The sequence below is a fragment of the Chiloscyllium punctatum genome, chromosome 25, assembly GCF_047496795.1.
Source record: "Chiloscyllium punctatum isolate Juve2018m chromosome 25, sChiPun1.3, whole genome shotgun sequence".
In the NCBI taxonomy this organism is placed as follows: Eukaryota; Metazoa; Chordata; class Chondrichthyes; order Orectolobiformes; family Hemiscylliidae; genus Chiloscyllium; species Chiloscyllium punctatum.
The window spans coordinates 16,893,986-16,918,753 of record NC_092763.1 but is presented as its reverse complement, the minus strand read 5'-3'; the positions used below and the strand labels follow the sequence as shown (position 1 = coordinate 16,918,753).

General features: G+C 40.1%; 1 long non-coding RNA gene across 1 annotated transcript in view; it reads left to right on the top strand.

The window, feature by feature from the left end:
- The first annotated feature begins 3,995 nt into the window (after nt 1–3,995).
- The window catches only part of LOC140495721 (uncharacterized), a 35,573-nt gene continuing 14,800 nt past the window's right edge, over nt 3,996–24,768 (top strand). Inside the window, exon 1 of the long non-coding RNA XR_011964081.1 lies at nt 3,996–4,108. This is a non-coding gene — a long non-coding RNA (uncharacterized lncRNA). The remainder of the gene's footprint in view (nt 4,109–24,768) is intronic.

The window sequence follows — 24,768 nt, the reverse complement described above, 5'->3', positions numbered from 1 at the left end:
TCTTTTTCTAATAGTATTCAGATTGTATGAGAAAAAACTTGAACAAACAACAATTCAGCTTTGATCCAACAGATTAAAAGTATGTTAGTAAATATTAACATTGTTAATAAATGCTAAATTGGCAACTCACTCACAGAGGCTGGCCTTACAAATGGAAGAAAGGGCTTGCATTTAAGTAGTTGTGGAAAAATGTTGAAGAAACCTTTCTAGCCTGAAGCCAGGACAGACTTGGACTAAACATCATTTCTCAGCACTGATTTTCCTCACCTGAATGAAAACGCAAATGCGAATATCATGAATTGCTTTTAATTTAAAAAGACAATGATTTGGCTCAGTGGACAGTTGAATATGTAGTTAAAAATCACACAACACCAGGTTATATGCCAACAGGTTTAATTGGAAGCACACTAGCTTTTGGAGCATTGCTGCTTCATCAGGTGGTTGTGGAGGGCTCAATCCTAACACACAGAATTTATAGCAAAAATTTACAGTGTAATGTAACTGAAATTATACATTGAAAAAATGATTGTCTGTTAAGCCTTTCATCTGTTAGAAAACCGTGATAGTTTCACTTCTTTCATTTGTAAATCACAAAACCTTTTTTTAAAAAGGTGCATTCTTGGGTTAGCTGTTAACAATGGTGATAGCAAGACAATATGTTGAAGGTGTTGGCCCCCGGTGTTCTCTGTCTATGCCATGATGTTTAGATTGATTCTAATCTAAAAAGTGAGATAACGGAGTTTTATATGAATTCATGCAGTTTTTGAGCTCAGAGTTCTACATGAATGTATGCAGTTTTTGAGCAAAGTACAATGTAACCCTGCAAGTACAAATTCACCCCACAAAATATATGTGTGCATGTGGGTCTTTGTCTGTCTGTGTGTATGTGTCTGTCTGGGTTGGGGGTTGATGAGTGTGAGAAAGTGTATGTGTGTGTGTAGTGAGTGCAGAGTGTCTTAAGTCTGTGGGAGTGTGTGTGTCTGTAAGGTTCTGTGTGGGTGTCTGTGTGTGCGACTGTGTATATGTGTGTCTGTGTGTATGTTTGTATAGGAGTGCCTTTGTGTGTGTGTGTGAGAGAGTGTGTGTGTGTGTGTGTAGGACTATCTGTGTGTGTGTATAGTGCAATGGTGGTCACCTGTAATGTGACACGAACCCAAGGTCCTGGTTGAGGCCCTCCCTATGGGTACCGAACTTAGCTATCAGCCTCTGCTCGGCCACTTTTCTCTGCTGCCTGTCCTGAAGTCCACCTTAGAGGATGGTCACCCAACGGTCTGAGGTCAAATGTCCTGGACCACTGAAGTGTTCCCCAACTGGGAGGGAACCCTCCTGTCTGTTGATTGTTGTGCGGTGCCCATTCATCCGTTGTCGTAGCCTTTGCTCGGTTTCCCCAATGTACCATGCCTCCGGGCATCCTTGCCTGCAACGTATAAGATAGACAACGTTGGCTGAGTCACATGAGTACCTGACATGTACAAGGTGAGAGGTGTTCCCACGTGTAATAGTGGTATCTATGTCCACACTCTGACACGTCTTGCAGCGTCCACCGTAACAGGGTTGTATGGAGTTGTCCTGAGAGCCGGGCAGCTTGCTACGAACAACAATCTGTTTGAGGTTTGGCAGTTGTTTAAAGGTAAGTAGTGGAGGTGTGGAGAAGATCTCAATGAGGTGCTCATCCTCATTGATAATGTGTTGCAGATCACGAAGAACATGGTGTAATTTTTCAGCTCCTGGTTACCTGATGAAGGAGTGGCGCTCCGAAAGCTAGTGTGCTTCCAATTAAACCTGTTGGACTATAACCTGGTGTTGTGTGATTTTTAACTTTGTACACCCCAGTCCAACACCGGAATCTCCAAATGTTGAATATGTACTTTGTGAAATACCTTAAAGAAAGATATTGTGAATAATTTTAAACTCACCCGCTCATTGGTTCTCACAACATTGGATGCAACCCGGGTTGTTCACTTCATCTGATTTCACTCAACATTGAGTTCAGTAGGGAGCAATACTGGGCAGGTTATAAGCCTAGTGCTGTTCTGTTATTGTGAGTTAGGTACAGATAATAGGCCATGTGTAATGACATGTTTGTGGTGGCTGTCTTCCTCTTTTTCTTGTTTGAATGCAAGAGACCTTTTGTAAAGATATGATTGCCAATTCAGTGAGCATCTAACTATTTATGTGCTGAGACTTTATTTTTATGTGATTTTATTTATGTGCTGCTAGGTTATTGCTTACTCTCTGTCAATAAATAATCAAACAGCAGACATGGTTCAAAACTTGTAAGTTGGATAGAGAGAGAGAAAGAGAGAAAACTCACTTAGAGGCTTGCATCTCTGGCATCAGTCAAAACTGGTTGCAGATTTGAATATTTAGCAACTTAAAAACACAGAAACTGTTAGCTTTCCTGAAAGCTGCAACTAGCAGTAAATTGAATGTAGGTGTAATATGACTATTAACACCATCTCTCAGGCTTCAAATCAGAAAGATATAGTGATAAAATACTGAAAAAGCTTATGAAGATCATGCAGAGTCTCATGAATGCCACAAAAGGAAGAAGTCTGATCCTTAAACCTGTTATGCAGGTGTAACACAGTAACTTAAGACTCTGGGCAAGGGCAAAAATTCTTACATATATGGCAAGATTCAATGCTGAGAAGCATGTTACATTTAGTGAATAAGCATGCCTGTAATAAGTTTAAATTAACATTAAAGCATTACAAATTTATTTTTGGAAAAGATGACTCTCATTACAATAATCATTAAAACCACAGCAAAATTCAACTAATTTAGGGTGAAAAGATTGGAAGGCAGAAGAATAGCTTATTAAAAACGAATGTTTTGAAATGGAGACAAACTTTTATTGTGCAAGCAAAAATATCGATAAAGAGGGGAATGTGAATAAACCAATTTTTCATTCTGAAACAGTACAAATATCACAGTAAAGAAGCTGAAAGGGTATGAATTATCCATATTATTAAAAAAAACCATGTAAACCAGTGCTGAGTAAAAACCAAAAAGAAACAAAACCAGAAATTGCTGGAAAGTAACTGTCAGTCCAATTATTCTTCTCTCTCTTTGGGCTCTATTCCCACCTATCGTTTACACCTTGCCCCTCCTCCCACCCTATATTCGGTATATAAACCAACACTCTCCTAGTTACCATCAGTTCTGAGGAAGAGTCACTCGATCTAAAATGTTAACTCTGAATTCTCTCCACATCTGCTGCCAGATCTTCTGAACTTTTCCAGCAATTTCTAGTGCTAGTTTACAGTCTTTCCTCCAACTTGGCAGAAGATTAAAATACAGTACTTCATCTTCTTATAGTCGTTTAATTATTCTTAAACCCTTGAAATTTTTTTTCATCACAAGTGTGAAGTTAATTCTCAATCATTTAGAAGTTTTCAAAGTTATTGAACAGAAATTAAAGAATTTTTCTGAAAAGGACAATTTAAAAAAAAATTAAATTCTTCATGAAAACAACAAACCATCTTAATTATAAAGTTTTATTCTCAATTCATTTTCATAAACCAGTAATTATAAATGAAGGCTTGCTGAAGAAGACTTGCCATTTTAACACAGTTGAAGCAAATGTACTATTTAAAAAACCGGACAGCAAAAGTAGCTCCATCTACAAACTATATAAAAATCCCATTACAGATTTATTGCAGAAGAAGCTAAGACATGAACAAAGAGACATGTGTTTCTTTATTGGAGGTTCGGTAGCAGGCCATGTTATAAAATGACAGAATGCAAGAGCAGGTTGATACCTTTGACAATATTGTGAGAACTTTTGACAATTATGTTTCATCAAGCTCCAGTAGTATAATGGATGGAGTAAACATTAATAGCTTCCATGTTGAGAACTAGATTTGTAATCTTTACTCAACGTCAGAAATTTGTGATTTACATCCAGAACTAATATGGATGAAAACTGTCATCAAAATTTCTCATCCATTTCTTTCAGAGATGTTACAATCAAAAAAGGCTCTCACGTTGGAAAAGGTATCCAGATAGGGATAAAGATTGAAATCCAAAAAATATCACAACATTACGATGGAAGAGAAAGCCAACTTCATGCAAAATGTTCATCAGACATTGTTAATATTTTAAGGTACAGAAGCACGAAGACATCACATGATACAAAATGTCTTCAAATTCTTTGGCACTGAAACCTACTGTTTCAAAACTGCAGCTGAAAAAAAAAACAAGGGCACAGTAACAATTTTGAGCTTTATCATACTAATGCATTAATGACAAAATGGAACATTACCAGAGAATAGGCAAAAGCCAAAAACCATCTTTGAACCACAGAACTAAGATTGCTAATGAGCTCAGAGATTAACACATTGTAGCAAACACCTTCAGATGAAAATCTAAAATATGGATTCTGGATAATCCAAGATGGAGGACAGGAAAAATTGGAGCTGTAAGTGCTGTTCCTTTTTTGGGGTAATTTAGGTGTTACAGGTGATTTCCTCCAAATCCAGGAGCAGCAATTGCTGTTTTATATGCTGTTGAATTGTTTTGGAACTTTGGGGGAAAGAAGTCAAAACAACAGCACCTTTAAAAGGGAGAAAGACAGACAAAAGGCAGTGACCACATGGTCAATGAGGGAGAGAAAGAAACTGACCATGCTAACACTGCCACACTGACATTTACACTGTGAATCTGCACAGTCACTACCTTTGCTGTTTGAGTTCATGTATCTTTGGACATCAGAGTGAGTCGAGGAAAAATTAACAAACAGCGAAATTCACAGCTGTCCTTAGAGGAACCTGTGTGGGACAGCTCACAGCAAGGGACAGATAACTGCATAGCTTTTAATGTGTAACCTTGCTGTAAATCTACGGTAGTGAGTAGAATGGGTTTTTTCTTGATTATATGTTTTATTGAAATCTGTCTCTTGATTAAGTTTTATGAATATAAACCATAAGTACTAAGTTAGCCTGGAGCACTGTTTTTTAGACCAAAAAGACAGTGCTATTTTCTGTGTCTGTAGACTGTGAAGGAGCAAGGAAGACCTGTACTGGAGTGATATGCTGTTCCTGTGGGATATGGGAGTTTAAGGACAGTTTCCATGTTACTGATGATTATGTCTACAGGAAGTGTCTTTGCTTGTGCATCCTAGAATATCGTTGGAGTGGCAGTTAGAGGCAATGAGGAATTTACAAGCACTAGTGGGTGTGATGGATGGCAGTTACAGGAAGGGAGAAAAGCCACAGATACAGTAGGATAGATGGGTTAACTCCAGGAAAGGTAAGAGAGGTAGGCATGTAGTGTAAGAGTCTTCTGTGGTTATCCCCATTTCAAACAAGTATGCTGTTTTGGAACGTGGGTGACAGACTCTCAGGAGAATGTAGCATGAACAGCCAAGTTTCTGGTATCGAGACAAGCTCTAATATGTTGAGGGGTATATCAGGTTCCCAGTGATCGATTGTGATTGGGAACTCTCTAGTCAGAAGCACAGACAGACGTTTCTGCAGCCAGCAGCGAAACATCAGAATGGTGTGTTGCTTCCCTGGTGTCAGGATCAAGGATGTCTCAGAGAGGGTGCAGAATGTTCTTAAAGGGGAGAGGGCCCACCAGGAGGTCATTATACACATTGGAACTAACAACACAGGAAAGGTAAAGGATGAGATTTTGAAGGGAGAATACAGGAAGTTAGGCAGGAATATAAAAAGGAGGCCCTCGAGGGAAGTAATATCTGGATTACACCTGATGCTGTGAGCTAGTGAGGGCAGGAATAGGAGGATAGAGCAGATGAATGCGTAGCTGAGGAGCTGGTGTATGGGGGAAGGATTCACATGTTTGATCATTGGATGCTGTTTTGGGGTAGAAGTGACCTGTACAAGGAGGAGGGATTGGAAGGGGACTGATATACTGGCAGGGACCCCCTATACTCAGCGGGAAATTGAGAAACAAATTTGTCAGGAGATTTCAGTTATCTGTAAAACTAATAGGATGGTTATGGAAGGGGATTTTAGCTTTCCAAACATAGACTGGGACTGCCATGGTGTTAAGGGTTTAGATGGAGTGGAATTTGTTAAGTGTGTACAAGAAAATTTTCTGATTCAGCATGTGGATGTACCTACTAGAGAAGATGCAAAACTTGACCTACTCTTGGGAAATAAGGCAGGGCAGGTGACTGAGGTGTCAGTGGGAGAGCACTTTGGGGCCAGCGGCCATAATTCTATTAGTTTTAAAATAGTGATGGAAAAGGATAGACCAGATTTAAAAGTTGAAGTTGTAAATTGGAGGAAGGCTAATTTTGACAGTATTAGACAAGAACTTTCAAAAACTGATTGGGGGCAGATGTTTGCAGGTAAAGGGACGGCTGGAAAATGAGAAGCCTTCAAAAATGAGATAATGAGAGTCCAGAGACAATATATTCCTGTCAGGGTGAAAGGAAAGGTTGGTGGGTATAGGGAATGCTGGATGACGAGAGAAATTGAGGTTTTGGTTAAGAAAAAGAAGGAAGCATATGTCAGGTATATACAAGAGAGACTGAGTGAATCCTTACAAGAATATAAAGGCAGTAGCAGTGTACTTAAGAGGGAAATCAGGAGGGCAAAATGGGGACATGAGATAGCTTTGGAAAATAGGGTTAAGGAGAATCCAAAGGGTTTTTACAAATACATTAAGGACAAAAGGGTAACTAGGGAGAAAATAGGGCCCCTCAAAGATCAACAAGATAGCCTATGTATGGAGCCACAAGAGATGGGGGAGATACTAAACGAGTATTTTGCATCAGTATTTATTGTGGAGAAGGACATGAAAGATATAGAATGTGGGGAAATAGATGGGGACGTATTGAATAATGTCCATATTACAGAGGAGGAAGTGCTGGATGTCTTGAAATGCATAAAAGTGAATAAATCCCCAGGGCCTAGATCTCTATGGGAAGCTAGAGAAGTGATTGCTGGGCCCCTTGCCGAGATATTTGTTTCATCGATAGTCACAGGTGAGGTGTGAGAAGACTGGCGGTTAGCTAATGTGGTGCCACTATTTAAGAAAGGTGGTAAGGAAAAACCAGGGAACTATAGACTGGTGAGCCTGACATCGGTGATGGGCAAGTTGTTGGAGGGAATCCTGAGGGACAGGACTTACATACATTTGGAAAGGCAAGGGCTGATTAGGGATAGTCAACATAACTTTATGCATGGGAAATCACTTTCACAAACTTAATTGAGCTTTTTAAAGTAACAAAGAGGATTGATGAGGGCAGAGCACAGGACATGATCTAAATGGATTTCAGTAAGGTGTTCAACAAGGATCCTCGTGGGAGACTGGTTAGCGAGGTTAGATCTTATGGAATACAGGGAAAACTAGCCATTTAGATACAGAACAAGCTTGAAGGTAGAAGACAGAGGATGGTGGTGGAGGGTTGCTTTTCAGACTGGAGGCCTATGACAAGTGGTATGCCACAAGGATCAGTGCTGAGTCCACTACTTTTCATCCTTTATATAAAGGATTTGGATGTGAACATAGGAGGTAAAGTTAGTAAGTTTGCAGATGACACCAAAATTGGAGGTGTAGTAGACAGTGAAGAAGGTTACCTCAAGGTACAATGGGATTTTGATCAGATGGACCACTGGTCTGAGGAATGGCAGATAAAGTTTAATTTAGATAAATGCGAGGTGCTGCATTTTGGAAAAACAAATCAGAGTTGGACTTATACAGTTAATGGTAAAGTCCTGGGGAGAGTTGGGAGGTCTTGTTATGGCTGTACAGGACATTGGTTAGGCCACTTTTGGAATACTGCGTGCAATTCTGTTCTTCCTATCGGAAGGATGTTGTGAAACTTGAAAGGGTTCAAAAAGGATTTTCAAGGATGTTGCTCGGGTTGGAGAATTTGAGCTGTAGGGAGAGGTTGAATAGGCTGGGGCTGTTTTCCTCGGAGTCTGAGGGGTGACCTTATCGAAATTTATCAAATCATGAGCGGCATAGATAGGATAAATAGACAAAGTCTTTTCCCTGGTGTGGGGAGTCCAGAACTAGAGGACAGAGGTTCAGGGTGAGAGGAAAAAGATATAAAAGGGACCTAAGGGTAATTTTTTTCATGCAGAGAGGGTGGTGTGTGTATGTAATGAACTGCCAGAGGAAGCGGTGGAGGCTGGTACAATTGAAACATTTAAGAGACATTTGGATGGGTATATGAATAGGAAGGGTTTGGAGGGTTATGGGCCAGGTGCTGGCAGGTGGGACGAAATTGAATTGGGATATCTGGTCGGATTGGACGAGTTAGACCGAAGGGTCTGTTTCTGTGCTGTACATCTCTAAGACTCTATGACTCTAAATAGGACTAGATTAGGTTAGGAAATCTGGTCGGCATGGACGAGTTAGACCAAAGGGTCTGTTTCCATGCTGTACATCTATGACTCTAGAACAAGACTAACCATCATTGAGGCATACTTTGTTTATGATATGTCACCTGGAAGAGGCAATTCCATTTTTCCTAGGGGTGCTGGGTGACTCATTTGAAACAGACATGACACAGATCATGTAGGTTAACAGCGACCCAGTTCATATCAAATTTGACACCAAGGGTGAATGTTGCTGTGTTATCTGGGGAAAACCAAAGTCGTGATTTGATGAAAATAAAATTGCAATGATTTAATACTGCATAGGTGGGTGGAAAACCTCCCCCAGAATTTCAGTGATGTTAAAAGTGTCTTTGGTGCATAAAGATCTTGTTATACAGGTAAAGGTACACATCATCAGTAACCAGCAGAACTCATTGCTGACCAAGAACAATTGTTTCACTCCGAACCATCTTCATCAATTACAAGAACTCACAAGCAGAGGGAAGACTATTTTTTAGAAAGAATGCCCTAAACAATTTAAAGAATTAAATAGGCATTATAGAATATAGCATGACATTAAGATAACATGCTAAACCATTGTGTCTGGACATACCTAGAAAGATTTCTTATCCTCTAATGGAGAAATTAAAAAATAAATCAATGGATGGATGTAACCGATATGGGTGCCATCTCACAGTGACAGGTCCTATAGAATGGTATTCTGGCATGGTCTATGTACCAAAACCTTTTCAAGTCTAGAACAAGGTGAAATAGTGTGGATCAAGGATTTCAATGGGAATGGTGTAGTGTTACAAATGCACTAAATCAACAATGGTCAATCTTCATTTGCACAGTAGTAGGAATTGTGGATTGAAATTACAGGTAACTTGTCTCACTCAGGAGCCCTAACTCCTTCCTACTTTAATGGGATGAACCTAACAAATGTTGCCAAGTGTGTGATAAGCCAAATTAACTCCAACACAAGATCAACTGTCAAATCAGTTGACCTCAAACAATCAAAAGAGTGTTCTGCCCCTGATAATGCATATTCGAGCAGGAAAGATTGTCAAATCTACAGATTGACTCAATTTGTAAAGTCAGAAACTTGGAGGGAGATGGGTTCATGGCAACACTACTTTACATTTTTGAAGCAATTGTGTAAAGAATTTAATAACCGAGACATAGCTTGGGAGAAGCTCATTCCAACATAGTTAGCACTTGAATGTGTTAACTGGCATCACAAGATAAATTAGCTGTTTCTGTGTACCAGAACTTTTCATGAGTAATAATGTGTTTGCTCTTTAATATGGCCTGAGCTCTTACAAAGGTTTCTTAGATGTAATATAAATAGCAATCAACACTATGTGATGAATCTATTCTGTTTATCAAGACTGAGCTCATCTTCTGCTGAAAATTTCATCAGGAGTATCCTTTATATCAGGAACTTAGACTAATATTAAATGTAATATGTCGGATTGGTAGCACTGAATATGCCCAAAGCGTTCCAAATTGTCCTGGTTAACACAACTATAGCATGTAATATCTAGTTGCAGAAATTTATAGTTTGAAAACTGTTCAGTATGGTGATGGATTTTCATATTATTTGAACATTAGATTGACCGATCAAAATGCCCCTTCAGCTTCAGCTGAGCATGTGCACTTACTTTCAATTTTTAAAAATCATGCATCTGACTGCATTGAAAATTACTTATGTTTTGATCTTGTATGTTATGATATTTTCTCGACCTTGTAAAAGATGCTTAATTCAACAGGTTTACTGACGAAGGGCTGATGCCCGCAACATTGATACTCCTGCTCCTTGGATGCTGCCTGACCTGCTGTGCTCTTCCAGCACCATATTTTCGACCCTCAATAGGTTTAATGTCACTTCCTTGCAAGCAATTGCCATGGCTGGACAGCGCATCTCAAAATGAGCAAGAATGAAATGAGAAAATGCTGCCAGAGCAAACTGATCCATCAGCATCTGTTGTGGAAAGAGAAATTTGGCAACTGAGTATCGAGCTCTTTAGCAGAGCTGAACAATAGCCAAACATTTTTATACCAAGACCAAAATTAAGCTGGAAGGGAAGAAGAGATAGCACCACAAAAGGATAAAAGCAGCAGTAGAACATGTAGCTCAATAAGCCTGCTCCAAGATCCAATATGATTTTAGTTGATTTTTGATTCAACTCCAGTTTCTCAGGTGATCTGCATGTCCCTTGCTTCCCTGAATGACCAGAAATATGTGTCTCAGCCTTAAATATCTTGAATGATGATGCAGCTACAACCTTAAGAGGAGAGGAATTTAAAGGTTCACAATCTCCTGAATGAAGAGATCGCTCCTAGTCTTAGTCTTTAATGAGTGGCCTGGTATTCCTGAATCTGTGCCCTCTTGATCCAGATTCTCCAACTGGGCAAAATATTGGGTGGAATCTTGTTGATGCAAAGGAAGTCCTGGTTTCTGGTTGGAAAGCTGGTTAGAAACACCTCCTGCTTTTTTAAAAGGAAGGCCTGTTGTATCATAAAGTGATTGAGCAGTTGAGAGGCCAGGTGCAGTCTTCTCCAGCACTCAAGGACTCTGAGGCTGCTGGGGATAGGGTGCTGAATTCACACCATTAGCTAATGGTCTCCATGTTCTGTCCCTTCCCAATACACTCTGGACACCATCACCCATATTTCTATCCTGCACTAGTGCATTATTGTCTTGTTCTTTTCCGTTAACTTTCCAAATTTCTCCTCATGTGAACAGTCCAGCATACTATAGGACTTCGCAGCAGTCCTACATGTAAGACTGTTGGGACAATAGTCCCAACAGAGCTCAGGTGAAGACTGTCCCAACAGTACAGCTCTCACCTTCCCCAGTACAGATGCCAGTGCCCAATGAATCAAAATCCATTTTTCCCCACACCTATCTGATCAATCCTCTGATCTTATTTACTCTATGCCAATAAGTTTGTGGCTCACATAGTGAGCAAGAGATCATTACTTTTGTAGTTCTGCTATTTTAATTTAGCTCCAAGCTGCTCACACACCCTTAGCAAAAGTGTTTTTTTTGAGATTCCTAGATCATTAGTAATCAGGTGCTTGACAGCAATTGGACCCTTTCCTTCCCACTCCAAGTTTCTCTCCAGCTGGAAGATGTTCATAGCCTAGTACTGGGCATGTACCACTACCTACAGGATTCAATCTCTCAGCTGCAGATCACAGTATCTATCTCTGTAACTGTACTGTTTCCTATGATAACTTTCTTTTTTACATCCCCCATTTTATACTCTCTCTGCATCATAGTGCGCTGATCAGTTTGCTCATTTATCCTGCAGAATCTGGTTTAGGGTTTAAAGACCATGAACCTGTTGGATAAATGCAAGGACTGAGGGTACATTCATTATTACCCTATAAACCCCCATAACTGCTTCTCTCAGTTACATCCTCCTGTGTCAGACTGTGTACCAAATCTGGGTGTGACTGTCACCTGGAACAAAGTTTACAGATAAATTTCCCCTTCCTGATGCATCATAGTGTACAAAGCTTTGACTTCAATACTGAACTGAAGTTTCTTCGAATGCAAACAATTATCCCAAATGGATTTGCCTTGGGTCGCTGACCATCAGCCCCACATACTGCAGTTGGAACTCATCACCAATTCTGACATCTTCACTGTGTTTAATTGAACTAATTGATTTCCAGTTTAGAAATATTAATCAACTTTTATCTGTTGTTACATTAAGTTGCTTAACTAGTTGAGCTATAAATTAAATAAAATCCTTACATCTCCCTCATTCCTGTTTAAATACCACTCCACTTAGAAGAATAAAATCTTAAAAATCCACATGCTTACCTAATTGATGCTTTGGAACATTGACCAGCTTCTGGACTGTGTAAAGAATGTATAAAAAGTATCTTTCTCCCTTCACATCAAATTTCTGCCAGTATTGGTTTGCTCCATTTCCATTTATTTTTCAATGCACACAGTCATGGTCAACTTCACTTTCCATTCCACATAATGCAGTCGTAAATCATGTTTCTTTCTGTGGATGGTTGGGGTGAATTACACCAAAGTTGCAACTGTTAAATCAGCTTCCTGTTACAATGATTAACACCTATTGAGATAATCACTTCCAACTGACTGAAAATAAGTCAATGCCAAAGAGTTTCTATCAAGCTAGGTTTTTAAAATTTGCATGCAGTTTTGAAGTGTGAAGGCAGAGTGCGACTGCTAATTTAAATTACAGAGGAACCTCGATTATCCAGCATTCGACTATCTGAATATTGGATTATCCAGCAAGATCGCACGGTCCCGATGCTTGGCTAAACTATGTTATCTGGAATTTGATTAACCGAACGGAATACTCCCTACCCGTGTCTTTCGGATAATCAAGGTTCCTCAGAGTTGCCAGTAAGGTTGAAGCAGGAAGAGTGGCCACTAATGGACCAAAAGAATGTCCAACTCCCTCCGCCCACCCTCCTCCTACACCCCTGCCTCCCACATGTACTTGCACATTTTTAAAAACTGGATATTGATTAATAATGACTATTGTTTTGAACTTCTTGCTGACATGAGTGACAATGCCTTGCACAATGAGTCGAATGTCTTGGAACAAGTTAAACTTAGTGTGCTCATATATTTGTTGCCTAAACAAGCCTTGCAGGAACTGAGAGACAAATCCCCATGGCAGTAACTACAGCAAAGTGTGCATCGGTGTAACTTGACTTTAATTGTGGCACAATTACATAGTGAGGCTGCTTTTAGGGCATAGATTGGGATAAGCCCAATAGGATGTTTTCAACTAGGGTCACACTGGTTGACCAGGCTGTTGGCAGGAAGAATAATTTTGATCTTCCAACAGTTTCCCAGAGGCTGATGTTTTAGAGTGAATTTATCAGACAATGAAGAGTCTGGTTGAAGTTGGATAGCAGACTGGGGATGACTTATTGACTAGCTGGTTATAAACCTGATAAATGCGAACTCTAAGCTGAAAGTGCAGACTCTGGTCACAGAGAGAAAAGATACTGGAACTAATGGATAGCAAACATGTAATTTGTAAATTGGAGAAAAGTGCAAGTTATTCAATAGTTAATGTTGCCAACTAAAGTTGGTCAGATTCCAGATGTTTGTGGATGTACCGTAGCCAAAAGCTGATGATAGGAGAGTGTGACCATTTTTGTGAACTCAATTTCTCATCCAAGCCATCATAACACCCCATGCCTCTTGGCTGTTCTCCCAGATTGAGTTTTTTTTGACATTTACTTCATTTTCAGGTTTCTTCTTTCTCTCCCCCAGAATACTACTTTTCATCATTTGTGTAAGTGATTTGGATGTGAGCATAAGAGGTACAGTTAGTAAGTTTGCAGATGACACCAAAATTGGAGGTGTAGGGGACAGCAAAGAAAGTTACCTCAGATTACAACAGGATCTTGACCAGATGGGCCAATGGGCTGAGAAGTGGCAGATGGAGTTTAATTTAGATAAATGTGAGGTGCTGCATTTTGGGAAAACAAATCTTAGCAGGACTTATACACTTAATGGTAAGGTCTTGAATAAAGAGACTTTGGAGTGCAGGTTCATAGCTCCTTGAAAGTGGAGTCACAGGTAGATAGGATAGTGAAGGAGGAGTTTGGTATGCTTTCCCTTATTGGTCAGAGTATTGAGTACAGGAGTTGGGAGGTCATGTTGCAGCTGTACAGGACATTGGTTTGGCCACTGTTGGAATATTGTGTGCAATTCTGGTCTCCTTCCTATCGGAAGGATGTTGTGAAATTTGAAAGGGTTCAGAAAAGATTTACAAGGATATTGCCAGGTTTGGAGGATTTGAGCTATAGGGAGGGCTTGAATAGGCTGGGGCTGTTTTCCCTAGAGTGTCAAAGGCTGAGGGGGTGACCTTATAGAGGTTTATAAAATCATGAGGGGCATGGATAGGATAAATAGACAAAGTCTTTTCCCTGGGGTGCGGGAGTCCAGAACTAGAGAGCATAGGTTTAAGGTGAGAGGGGAAAGATATAAAAGCGACCTAAGGGCCAACGTTTTCATGCAGAGTGGTGCGTGTATGGAATGGGCTGCCAGAGGAAGTGGTGGAGGCTGGTACAATTGCAATATTTAAAAGGCATCTGGATGGGTATATGAATAGGGAAGGGTTTGGAGGGATATGGGCCGGGTACTGGCAGGTGGGACTAGATTGGATTGGGATATCTGGTTGGCATGGATGAGTTGGATCAAAAAGTCTGTGTCCGTGCTGTACATCTCTATGACTCTATATATGACTCTATAATTACCTTGGGTCTCCTTAATATTTAATTCTGGCTTTCAAAACAAGTTGTACTCCATATCTCAGCATTAGAAGAAAATAAACAACACAGCACTTACACTGCACTGACTGAGTTAATAGTTCACCACATTTGGCAACTGACAGGATGCGAAATCTTATAAAGTCTTCATGCAAGCCCTCTGAACTCAATGATACAAATAGTTTAATCAACATTTTTTAACCAGCAGGGAGATCACAACATAAATACAGAAAGCTCTATATCTCCAATAGATCTACTCGAACAGACAAGTGTTTGAAATGTTTTACTCTTACAGCTACATTTACAACAAAAAGTGCCAGAGCCATGTGTTGTAACCTAACAGCATTTCCACAATCTTGGAGTGTTCAATGCCTCAATCAAATCCATCAGGCTACAGCAGCTCAGAACTGAGTATCTGCCTGCCTGCCACCATGGAGGGTTTGTAGCTGTGGTGAATTCTCTCATTGCCACTGTGCAACCTCAAACATTACTCATATTTACATGTCTGAGATTTTCTAAGCCCTGAAAAGCACCCTTTGCCTTTAAATCTCCAGACTGCTTTTAAGAGCTATCAGGACATTTGTGGTGAGTCCAATTAATCTTGGCCACGCCCGGAAAGGTTGGCAACTCCGTGTACAAAACAAAACAGGAGCATGCAATAACCCTGAAAATAATCTTTAAAAGGCTTGGGAAATATCTGCACAATGACAACTCTTCAAATTAAGGAAATTAAGTGGCATGTGGATGAGAGAAACAGCCATACAAACCAAGATATGTGCTAAGTCTGAATTGCTCAAGGTGGTATGGTTGATTTTAAGTTTTGTTAAATTGAACCTGCCTCCCACACACTCTGTCAGTCTATTCCAGATTCTAACGTTACACAATGTGAAAATATTTTTCTCTCCAATCCATGAAGTTCATCATTTGGGAGCATTTTTGTGAATCTTTTCTGCACCTTCTATAATGCTTCTTTCATAAAGTGCGCATAACGCTCCTGCTGAGGTTGAACCAGTGCCCTTTATTATTTTGTTACGACTTGCTTCTACATTCTATGCCCCATGAATAAAATGAAGGACACTCTGATTTTTTTCAACTGCTCTTTCACTCTGTCCTACCACCTTCAACAATTTATGCACATACATAACTAGGTCCCTCTGCTGGTCATTCTTATTAAATCTTGGTGCTTTTCCACACAGCAGGCCAGTTGTTTGCCAGCTTTTCAGTCTTGCTGCTTAGGAACACAGAGACTTTAGTCAAACACTCAGTCTCTTAAAGCTGGACCCCCATCTGTCTCTGGGCCAACAGTGTGTTGTACATATGGATATGCAGCTGGGCAGTGCTCAAGTTCTTTAGCTTTAGGAGGAACAGGGTAATCGAAGACATAACTGGCAAATTGGTTGCCATCTTCTGTGCTTACTCAGGATTCACTAGTTATGTTTTAGGGTCTTTTCTACATTTACTCCCCCAGATTCTTTGGTTTAATTATATGTTTTAGTTTGTTCTAAAAGGAAGGTGAGATGGGTTAACATTTGAGATGGAAGCCCTTTGTTAGAACATAGTCCTGGGAGTGGTCGATGTGTGTCCTCGATGTTTATTGACAGATGGTGAAGTGGTAGATTCAATTGTGTTTGCCAACAGTTTCTATTTTAATTCAGTTAATTGTCAGGCTTTTTCCCTTTCCATATAGTCCTATTTTCCCATTTGTCTTTTTCTTCTTGTGTGTCTCTTACTGCTTTAGCTAATAACACATTTGACTTGTATCTTGACAATTTATTTCTGTGGTCTGACTGAGATTATCTTTTACATCATCTAATAATCACAGCCTCTCTCTGTGAATGCTGGTACACATTTGTCTTCCTTTTCATCTTTCCCTTTGAGTGTTGTTTTTTTTCTGCTATTAACGACTATCTTGCATTTCTCAGTTATGTTAAAAAGGTCCAAAACCTGACCTATCTGTTCTCTCCATGAATGCCAATCTATATGTGAGTCCCAGTATTTATTGATGTTTCAGGTTTCCTCAATGTTCACTCACGTTTTTTTGTTTTACTTTCATTTAGACCCCTCTCAGCTACTTTTGACAATACCTTCACTATCTTGATGTCTAAATAAGCTTGTAAATGTAAGATGTCCAAGCTAATCAAGAGAACAAGGTCTTTGTTAAATATTCTAGTTTTCAAATCATTCTCTGCCAATATTCGATCTCTTTCTCAACTTTGTTAAGCAGTAGAAACTCATAAAAGCATGTTGGGTTTTAAATTTGATCTATGAAGCAAATTTATTTGGTAAAAGGAGAATAAGTGCATAAATTAATCTTCAAATAAATCTCCTTAAAAGAAAAAGAATTGCATTTAAATTTTAGACTTCTTTTAATATCTAAATTATATTAAAAATATCACTTATATGTGCACTCATGTCTATCAGCCATGTTTACCATTGTTACAGCTTCTAGTCATATTTTGCTGCAGTTGTGCACATTGTACCAATTTTCTTCCATTGACTTTCATTCACAAAATTAATCACCGATGAACCAATCCAATTAAAATATCTTTCTAAAAAAAACTTCAAGCTGCTGTGTTCTTCCCAGGGTCTGATACTTTTAAAGCTCAAGATAAAAAATAGAAAGATTACAGGAGATAGCCCCAAATGTTGATATGAGGGCAACAACATGATGTTAAACGGTGCCCATTTAGCACAACGTAGGCAGTATGCCAACTTCATGTTGCCTGCTCATATGATGTTAGCTTGTTAATGCCATAAGCATTCCCCAGCTGTGCATTGACTGCACATATCAGCAGCAGACTGCCTAATATTGTCAGCATTGAATACTATTAAAAACTAACCCGTGCATCTTAAAATGAAGGTCCCATGTCGAAGAAGGTGCTGAAATGTGAATATTGCACTGTGAAACAGGCATCAATGGCTACATGTGCAGAAAGTGGGCATGCAAGCTTCCAGATGACACCTCTTGAAGGAGGTAAAAGGATTGAAATGATTTCAAGGGGACAGAGACCCTCCAGGGGCCAGGTAGTAAAAGGCAGTGGGAACCAATCATGCACATGATATAATGCCGAGGCTCCTGGAAGTAATCCAGGAAGATGTTTAAGGATTTTACACAAATAGTCAAGGTCACTGAATGCATCTTCAAATTGTATACCCCACCAACTACATCAAAGTTAAAAATCACCCAACACCAGGTTATGGTTCAACAAGTTTATTTGGAAGCACTAGCTTTCGGAGCACTGCTCCTTCATCAGGTGATGGTCACAATGACCTGATGAAGGTGTAGCGCTCAAAAACTAGTGCTTCCAATTAAACCTGTTGGACTATAACCTGGTGTTGGGTGATTTTTAACTTTGTACACCCCAGTCCAACACTGGCATCTCCAAATCACAACTACATCAAAGCTAAGCCACTGATTAATTCATCTTACCCCTATCCACCTTTATCAATCAGGACTCAAACCTTCCGTTAAACCCACCTCCCTACTTTGTACTTCAACAAGTCTCACGTCCACATTTCAAAGCTTGCATACACTTTCAGTTATTCAACAATTGCAAATATATCACCCAAACAGATGGCGTGACAATTACCATTACACGTCCATCTCTTTTGCATGGCCAGAGGTGTCAGGAACCACATGCTCTAAACACTATGGAAAAGATGCAGCTGACCATTATTTTGAGAAGCATCACTGGTAGGATCGATGCAATAGGAGATGATGGTATCTTTAAAGCTAATCCTTCTTCTCTCATCCTACATGATTGTGGGCGGCACGGTGGCACTGCTGCCTCACAGCGCCAGAGACTCGGGTTCAATTCCCGCCTCAGGCGACTGACTGTGTGGAGTTTGCACGTTCTCCCCGTGTCTGCGTGGGTTTCCTCCGGGTGCTCCGGTTTCCTCCCACAGTCCAAAAATGTGCAGGTCAGGTGAATTGGCCATGCTAAATTGTCCGTAGTGTAGGTAAGGGGTAGACGTAGGGGTATGGGTGGGTTGCGCTTCGGCGGGGCGGTGTGGACTTGTTGGGCCGAAGGGCCTGTTTCCACACTGTAAGTAATCTAATCTACATCTTGCTTATTCCTAAAACTCCTCATAAAAATCACAAGCATTTGGAATGTTGATGCACCTGATGAAAGAGTGTCGCTCTGATACCTTGTGGTTTCAAGTAAACCTATTGGACTATAACCTGGTGTCATGTGACTTCTGACTATGTCCTCTGACAGCGTAGCTGCTACTGGTGTAAGCATGTACCGTTTGCTTTCTCCATTCCCTTCATCAAAATCCAAACCTCATCCTTTTCTTATTTCAGATACTCAAGAACTGGAAACTTGTCAGACAGTGGAGGAAGAAGATGAAACTGATGAAAGTGGAGACACACTGTAACTTAGAGTCATAGTCATACAGAAACAGATCCTTCGGTCCAACCAGTCTATGCTGACCATAATCCCAAGCTAAACGGTTCCCACCTGCCTGGCCCATATCCCTCCAGACATTTATTCATTTACTTATCAAAATGTCTTTTAAATGTTGTAACTGTACCCACACCCATCACTTGCTGTGGAAATTCATTCCACACCCACACAAACCCCTCTGGGTGTAAAAATAAATTGCCCCTCATGCTTTTTTTAAACCTTTCTCCTCTCACCTTAAAATATGCCCCCAGTCTTGAAATACCCCACCCTCGGGAAAAGACACATGCCATTCAACGTATCTATACCCCTCATGACTTTATAAACCTATATAAGGTCATCCTTCAACTCCCTATGCGCTAGTGAAAATTGTCCCAGCTTATCCAGCATCTTCTTATAACTCAAACCCTCTGTTCCTGGCAACAGCTTGGTAAATCTTTTCTGAACCCTCTCTCAATTTCCTTGCACCTTATTTCACTGGGAAAATAAATACAGCATCAGCAATCAGTAAGACATGGAGCAGGGAAAATGAAGGAGCAAATGTGAGCTAATCAGAAGATAATGCAGTGTGCTAGTTTATCTGCAGAGGATTCAGTTGAGGACTTTAATAGTCTTGGATAAAGTAGATGGCTGAAGGATTTAGCCAAGTAGATTCTTGGAGCAATGGAAAGTCTGTCTTCATATCATGCGGAAAGGTTCAGCAGCTCCATTTTACGTTGGATTTTGCATGGAGCTTGGAGCTCAGCCTATAGGAATGAGACAAGCATGAGTGCTTCTTTCAGAACTGCATATGGAATTGCACATTATACAACCATCAGTCAACATTTGCACTTCTGACCTTATGATGCAGAGAAGGTTGTTGATAGTTGTGCCTAGGATATTATTCTGAGGAACCCTTGCAGCTATTTCTTGAGGTTGTGAGCACTGAAACACAGAATGCTTACGGCATAAAAGGAGGCTGTTCAGCTCACTGTGTCTGCACAGTTCTCCAAATAAGCAATTCACCTAGTGCCACTATCCCACCTTCATTTGGGGCAGGAAGACAATGTGGTGGCCAGAGAAAGTAGGTAAGAAATGTGGGACTGTTGGTGAATTAAAAGTTGAGGTGAGGCCACAAATGTTATTTATTCACTTGGATCTTGGGCAGAAAATGCAACTCTGGCTTGCAGCCTCCCATCTTTCTCCTCCTTCCTATTCCAGAAGCTTTTTCTGCTCTATTGGGCCTCCACTCAGTCCGCCAGACATGCTCATTATCAGCAGAAGTCCTGTTGGTCCAAACATGTCTGAAAGAAACTGTGGTTTACAAAAATCTTGAAGTCAGTGACAAAGAACTTCAGCACTCTCCCTAGGACTACTGCAACTTTGGAACACATGAGAAAGCACTTAAAATATGTAGAATTGAAGCAACTACGTGAAACAATAGTCCAGTAACACACCTATAAGAGGTTGATAATCCTCTTCCATAGCAGAGGGTAGGAGGAGGGTTAGGAATTTTTTTGTGATCCTTTACATCACGGTCAGTTATCAGAAATTAAGAGAAATTGGAGAATGATGGGGCAAAATGGCATCATATCAGCATTGCAAATCTGGTATTCAATGCAGTACATGCCAGGAATATATTCGTGAATTAAAGCATACTTGAAGGCATCAGTTGCTACTGATTCAGGCAGCATATAATATTTGTGTTGGCTGATCATTTTAACCATGCAGCCTTGTAGGCAGTGCTACTCTTTGGCTGCATGTCTATCAGGGATGTGTGGGGAACATCTGTTACTTCTGGTTGCAGACACCAGGAGTTGACTTGTGTTAGTAGAAAAAAATACCAAGATTCTTAGATGTTGCTTCTGATGCAGGCAATGGGCAAGCAAACAACATGCTGTATCCACAAGTAGGCAGAAGTCCTCCGGGCGGTAGTTATATTGGCAAAGTGAGGGGAAGTGGTATAAACTCATTCATATCAGGAACCAAGAATCCAAGACCTGAGTATAATAGAATGAAGTTCAATGATCTCATTTGGATGTTAATGTAAGTGTAGCGATTGCTTCCTGTTCCATTGTGCTCACTTCTCCAATACCAATTCACAGTACTCACGTAATTTCCATGCCCCAATTCTTACCTGCACATTCAGAGCATCTGCTTGTCTCATGCATACACTCAGCAATGCTGCACTATTCAATACTCACAGCTCATGTCTCCTCCATACCTGCTTAAGCTCTCGCTCCCAGTTCTTTCTGCAGCTGTGTTTATTTTGCTGAGAGTCCACACACAGGCTTAACCACTCAAGCACAGTAAGCATCAATAGTAAACAGACTCACAGAACCAAACACATAACAGTTAAACATTGTAAGCACAACTCAGATAATGACATTGTGCATACTTTTGAGGTTAGGTGAGATAAGATGAGTTAAGTTGTATTACTGCAATGTTTGTTAGGGCTATGATTTGTTGAGCATGTTTATCATGTGACAAGTCAAGCACTGGGGCTGATCAATTTCACAACAAGGCCATAAGGTCTAAAAAGAACGTCTTTTAAAAAAATTATGATGAGTTTTTACAAACAACTGGCATGAGCTCTGAACATCGGAAGAGAAGCTCAACACAATATTATGTATGGTTTATCCCTTTGAAATGGGCACATTGAACACAGTTATATCAAATAGGGGTGTAACGCTGGATCTGCCTATAATGCTGGTTAGGCCACAGCTGGAGTTTTGTGTACAGTCCTATCCACAATATAACAGGAAGGACATATAATATAACTGGGATAAATACAAAGGCGATAAACAAGACTTTTGCCAGGGTGGAGTTGTTTTCCTTAGTACAGAGGAGGTTGAGGGATGATTGAATTGAGGTGTACAAACTTGTGAGGGGCCTAGGTAGGAGCGATCTACTCCCCCAAGTGGAAAGTTAATTTCTAGGCAGCAGAGGTTTAAAGAGATTGGTAGAAAGATTAGGCTGGAGATGAAAAAGACATTTTCAGCTAGAAAGGGTCATGGGTCTTTGGGATTTGCTGTGTGGTTTGGTGGTGGCAGCAGACAATCTCAACTCATTTAAATGGTACATGGATCTACACTTGTAACAAGGCAATGGACATGGTGCTATAAGTGGCATTAGAAAAGGCAGCTCCTTTTCTTAGCTGGAACTTTCACTGACTGGCCTCTTTCTATGCCATAATTTTTCAATGGTTCCATGCCTAAATGGCTTGGCTTGCATACATCCACTAAGCTTATGTGTAAGTTGACATAGGCAAGACTTTAATTCAGAGCTCAGTGGTTTGGAAGGTGCTGTCAAAGTAAACTTGCTGATTTGCTGTAGACCATCTTACAGACAGCGTATATTGTTGCCATTATACACCGGTGACAGAGAAGCATTTGTAGATAGAGTCCCAATTAAGCAGGCTGCTTTGTCTCGGAAGGTTTTATTGGAATTGCAGTCATCCAGCTGAGTGGAAAATATTCCCTCACACCTTCATGAGATGGTTTACTTGCTGTGGAATTCCCAGCCTCTGACTTGCCCTTGTAATCACATTATTTCATATGGTCAGTCCAGTTTAGTTCCTGGCCATGGATTTTGATCCTGCGGAATTCATTGTTGCTTAGATTCCTTTTTCTTAATGGTGACCACTGCCGGGCACTGAATGACACAAATGTTACTTCACGCTTCCCAGCCCAAGCTGGTATGTTGTCCAGGTCTTGATGCATGTTGACAAAGTTTGTTTCAATATCTAAAGGAAGGTGAATAGTACTGAACACTGTGTAATCATCAGTGAACATCCTCACATTAGAGGGGACGCCTTTTGTGCACACAATACTGATGAACAGTTACCAGCTAACTTCATGCAGTGAACCAGCACAGATCCATTATAAACTTCCTGTTCCTAGTCCAGGCAAGTTCATCCTATCCATCTGGGCCACACCTTACTGCCACCACATTGTATGACATTTTGTAAGCAAGGTAAATGTGAAACTGACCCAATTTAGTCAAAATTCAGATGAGAAAAGGTGTACCAAAATAATTAAATGAGGTGACTATTACACACAGTTTCAGGGTATCTAGAAAATGTTTCATAATTAGTTCTTAATATTATTTAAACATAAACAATCAATGACAATTGAAGATATGTTACAAAATGCTAGCTGGCAGATCCTGAACATACTGGTTTTAAGAGGTTATGCATATACTTCAACTGCAGTGGATCACTCATTGTTAGGAAATAGCAGTGTGATGTGTAAGAAAAGTTGCTAGGCTGAAGGCAATCATTATTTATAATTGTGAGCTGAAGTATAAGCTTCATTGTCAAACTGTCCCCCACGAGAGTTAGTCTGATGTAAATTTCAAAGGAGGCTGATGTGATAGCTTGGTGCACGGACAATAGATAATAGAGATTGTGAAAATCTTGTGTTGAGTAAATAACATAACGGGGCTGGACAATTAATGAGACATCTCTCAATGTAATCCTTCTGAGCTCTGGTCACAATGTATCTCTGGCCTCTGATTTGTAAACATTTCTGCAGGCTTGTAGTACAAAAATGCTCAGACTCCACATCATAATTGCATATTTCCTCTTAACTAGTCAGTAATGTTTTTTTCAAAATCTTTCATAAAAGAGTATTAGTTAAGCTTAAGGCTGTGGAGATTGAGGGAAAAGCTTTGCTATGGATAGGAAATTGGCTGCAGGGTTGTAAAACATCAGAGACTCATTAGATAAATTGTATTAAGTTTGGGATAGAGCTGCAAGGGAAATATGCCTCAGGAGTGTTTTGTGGGACCTCTGTTTCTAATTTACATCAATGATATTGAAATCAGATATTCAACACTTATTGAGCAAATTTAAAGATCATACCAAAATAGGAGAGGCAGATGAATTGGAGGAGACAACTCAGAAATTATGCAATGTATTATACTAAGTATGTAAGTAAGCAGATAAAATTTGATGCAGACAAATTCAGGGCATGTCACATTGAAAGCTAAACTATACAATGTAAGTACTTCATGAATGATGTTGAGAAAAGATCGAGGTGAATTTGGAAAAAGTGACAGGCTCAACCTGCCCAATAAAGGCAGAGCAAACAATAAAATCAGTAGTGAAGTAAATGTAGCTCAATCTGTAAGGTATAAATTAGTCATGATGAAACATCATTGTGCTGTGCTCAAACTGCACCACAATGCAGTGCTTAATCCTGCCATTGAAATAGGAAGGGTTTGGAGGGATATGGGTCAGGTGCTGGCAGGTGGGACTAGATTGGGTTGGGATATCTGGTCGGCATGGACGAGTTGGAATGAAGGGTCTGTTTCTGTGCTGTACATCTCTATGACTCTATGACACAGAAGCACTTGTGGTTTTGCATAGAAAAACCATAAGTTTGATCCTGAGATCCTGGTTTATGGAGATATTGGAGAATCGTTGGGTCTTTGAGATCGAATAGAGATGTCTGGTAGATGATCTTACAGGGATGTGTAGGATTATAAATGATTTGTTATTTTAAATGAGTAAAAGGGAAATCTTTGGACACAGGTTTAAATGATTAATTTGTAAGGTAATCCTTACAAATTATTTTATGATCTTAAATACATCATCTCCTCATCATTGGCAATCACTAGCAAACTAGTGTCTGATAGTCCACCTTGTAAATTCCTTGACACTAGTTGTCAGTTCCAAGGATCTTTGTGGATGATGAGCCTGATCCTAGACCACACATTTGGCAAGTGGTTGTGGGGGGTGCACGAGGTCCTTGGCCTCTAGATTATTGGATTCTCTCATGCCACTGGTTGTTTTCAAA